This window comes from Scomber japonicus, chromosome 23 (genome assembly GCF_027409825.1).
Source record: "Scomber japonicus isolate fScoJap1 chromosome 23, fScoJap1.pri, whole genome shotgun sequence".
Lineage (NCBI taxonomy): Eukaryota > Metazoa > Chordata > Actinopteri > Scombriformes > Scombridae > Scomber > Scomber japonicus.
The window spans coordinates 20,263,857-20,268,190 of NC_070600.1; positions in this window are offsets into that span (position 1 = coordinate 20,263,857).

A 4,334-nucleotide genomic window follows, 5' to 3' on the forward strand; every position below is an offset into this window, starting at 1 on the left:
AAACTACAATGCCAACAAAGATTCGTAGTCGAGTTCTTGCTCATCACACTTAAAGTATTTTGGGGATTTTTTTTTCCCCCTTTAAATTCTGATGAAGTTTATTTGAATATGCAGCTGTCACAAAGCAAAGCTACTTTTCTTTTCATTTTCAAGACATAATCTGACACTTAACCCCCTCATATGAAACAGCAAATTGTTGTTTTCATCCTCGGATTTAACAAACGTGTTAATTAGTGAGCGTTACAGCTGCTGGTTGTTCACTTTAGCTAGAGTCATGCTTAGCTAACTGAGTCCAGCTACATGTTTTAAATTAAGTAGGACGCATCGTGCACATTTCCAGGATTATATTTCTATTCTTAGACTCATCTGGAATAAATTTGCATGATTTCCTGTTAAAATGCTTACAAAGATTCATATCAGATGTACACCATGTAAAACAATATTACATCCTTTCCCCTGAGACTCTAGATTTGAATAAGGGGAAAAACTCCCCTTTAAACAATATCAGTACGATGAGGAAGGAAGGAAGGAGAGAGAAACTTTAAAAACTAAGAGTTCAGAGCAGGTTGAAGTCTGATGTTTTAGTTTTTCTTTAGACATTTTGGAACTTTTCTCATATTATAACTGTATAAACAAAAAGTGTTACGTCCCCTTTAATGATGAGGATATTAGAGCTCGTAAAAGTGAACAAGTATATATTAGATGCAGGCGAGAGCTCACCAAAATCTACAAAACTCCGCAGTTTCTGTGACTCTAAAGGATCAGCTACATGAAAAAAGACGAAACTATCGACCAAATTAGAGATATGTTTTACACATGATAGATATAAAGTGACAAGTTTGGGATGGTTTTTGGGAACAGCTGTTAATCGGGTCACAGAATCTGCTGAGTCATACAGTTTATTTATCTTAATGAAACATCATTCTTTTTGTTTTTGACCACTCATTTCACTGATTTTGCTTGAGATAAAAGTGCTTAAACCCATTTCCAGAGTTAAATTGATGCCTGTTGTCATATAAAATGTCTTTATGTTACATTTTAATGCAAAGCTTTCTCTTCTTTCTTTGCCTAAATCCACATTTTAAGTCATTTTACGTCATTTTTTTTCACGAAGCAGGACTTCTACGATGGCTACCGAAAGGTGTGAAATCCAACAGAAACGTTTCCTCTGAGTGTCTGGAAGATTATTTTTAAAAGAAGAGAAAGAAATATAAAAATGTGTGTAAATTGAAATCCTTAAATTGGAGTTTATGTGAAAGGTGATGACATTTTTTTTGTTTTTTTGTTGTTTTTTTTTAAATATATGAACTGTGGTAATAAGCTGGGCCCGTTCTGAATGACCTTACACACACACACACACACACGCTTATATCACTCTTTCTATTGATTAGAAACATGACTTTGTATTAAACTGTGTCTCTCATCAGCGTTGGTTTATGCATGGCATTCTTCTTACCTCCATGGGATTGATTCTTTTCTGGTAATGGCATCATAGAGAAATGGCATTATTATTATTATTATTATTATTATTGTTGTTTAAACTATTAAATTATTATAGTTTTAAATGATTGACACTCGAGTTTGCTCTTTGGTTGGATGGACGTGATGTGTTTCTGCTGATGCTGCGGTCGATGCGATTACTGAAGCTTTGGTCTTGTTTCATCATATAACAGGAAGTGACGCCGTTTGCCTTTTTTTCTATTATTTATTTATTTATGTATTTAAATGGTTGTCACGGGGAATCCCCAAGAGAGAGTTCCTCAAACTAAACAAACATAAAATCTTAAAACAAGCTGTTCTTCTTCGAGTTGAGTTCAAGTAGTGCAAAATGTTTCAATGTTTCAATGTTTCACCGCCAGCGTAAACATTTTTACACACTTTCGGTTTAGATTTGAGGAAACTCAGCACAAGGCCCACGAAATCAGCTGTTCTGGAGCTTTCTACTATATTGCATCATCTTCCTCAACTTACAGTGTGCTGAGTTGTAAAAGAAGTTTCCTGATTGCTATCTACAGAAGAAGAAGCCTATGTGATAACGGTCACGAGCTCCAGATTACTAAATGGGTGTCTTTAATGTTGATGTTTTGTTAACTATTGAGGTCAAAGGTCAAGAATGAAGTTTAAATCAGTGGCAGCTTATTGAAATAAAACCTAAAACTGTCTTTATAATCTTAAAACAAAACAAAAGATGAGTGTGAAAGTGTGAAAAATGAAAGCATGTTTGAACCAGATGTGAAAATATTATTTCCCAAATAAGTCATTGTTTGTTTTACCACATCTGGGGAGCCAGACGGGTGGAGTTAAGTCTTGTCGGGGGAGTTCTGACTGTGCAGCAAGCCGACACCTTAACCTTTTACTGTCTATATGTTTTCTATATGCTGTTGGACTCGGATCAAAACTATGAAAACCATTTTAAATTACTTTTTGTTTACCTAAGGGAAATCTGTGATGAACTCTTTCACTGCTGGACTTCACTATACAGATATTTAATAGACTGCTACTAATAAGAGGAGTTATAAAGAGAAGTGAAGATGTAAATGAACACCTTGTTATATAAAATAATCCAAGTTTAATGTGCAGCAGAGTAACTAAATACCAGACATGTTTGGTTTTAATGGGATTTAAATTTATATCGTGTACAGCACGGGAGTGCTTTCAGATTTATAAGGAGGCCTTGACATTGTGCATCAGCTACTTAACCTTTGTGTCAAATTGACCCTGTCTGTTTTGACTGTTCCTTCTTTCCTCCCTTCCTTCCTTTTCCCTTCCTTGACTTGAGGACGACAGGAGGGTTAATGTCTGATAACTTTTAGTGAGTTTTAATCTTCAGTATCTGCAGAGTGTTTGCAGTCTTCTCGCCAGAAGGCTGTTTTTCTACTTTTTAAAACAGCTTTAACTTTCATAAGTCTACACTGTGCTTTCAGAAACAAATTTTATCTATTTGACTCACGCTTCCTCATTTGCTTCACCAACGTGCGTAATATATCACTATTCAGTGTGACATTTTATCGTAAACTACGCACAGTATTGAATGCCAACTGAACCAACTTGACAGCACATGACAGCAGGGTACTTTTTTTCTTTCTTTTTTTCTCCAGACTAGGATATGAACTATAAAAAAAACCTACATGTGATAAGAGCATCCAAGAAGTTACGGAGAAGGTCAGTTTAAAGCCACACCCATCCAGCTGAGTCAGAGCAAGGCTTTTCCAAAATAATGTCAAAAAGTAAACAACATATCTGCAGAGCAACTGTCATGACATGAGAGTTAACTTCAAGTTTTAGGTCAACACAGATGAGAACAATAGAAATTAGAAGAGTTATATGACAAGATTATTGTTTATGATAAGAGTGAAAGCTTCAGAACAGCCACTAAATTAATTTATGGTCAGATTAGTCCAATCTTCTTGTGATCCTTGTTTTGTTTTATTTTAATAACTTTTAAATGACCGATAAAGTTATTCAATAATTCATCAGAAAAAGTGCCAAAATTAAAGAAACCGAAACGCCTAAAAAAAAAAGAAGCAAGCAATTCTAAGAAGCAGATGTTTGTTTTTCTCCCTCTCCATCCATAGGTCAAGAAGGACAAGATTGAAATGTGACACCTTCAGAGGCAAATATATATGTCGTTTTCAGCAGCAGTGAGAATTGGCACGACTGTACCAGCATTTAAGGCTGCTGAGATGGGAAAAGTTGCACATATCTACATGAGTCACATATGCAGCAATATGTGTCATGTGTTTCTCTTAAGGTCATCTTTTCTGTTGACATTTGACAGTTTTCCAATTAGATTAATCTTCATGTGACATATTTATATACATATAGGGCTAGATATAAATAAAAAGCTTTATTGACATTATATTTGACATATAATGAGATTACATGTGTCACTCCATTTGTGCTTTAAAGAAAAACAAAAAACATGACATACGCAGCTAAAAAGAAAGATGAAACACAAACTTCCTCTTTTGTTCTAATTTCCTGTTGTTTTTCTCTCTCCAGTACATAACGTCATACAGAAAGTATTTTGATGTTAAAAAAGGTTATTTAAGCACTGACAATATCATTTAAAACAATGCCAGGTTTAGTTTTCAGTCTTTAACCAGAATTTAGAGACTCTGCTTTTGTGTACATATTGTGTACATATAAAACGTGCTCATTTGAGAGGCATAATGTCGAAGCATGCCAGATTGTACAGCTTTAAGCTAATATGATTCATAGTCACTACAGCTGAAACCGCCCCCCCCCCCCTTTTTTTATTCTTGTTTTTCTTGGTCATCATTTTTGGTTTCACTTCGTGTTGGTTTAAAATAGATAACTAAATAAATAAACAG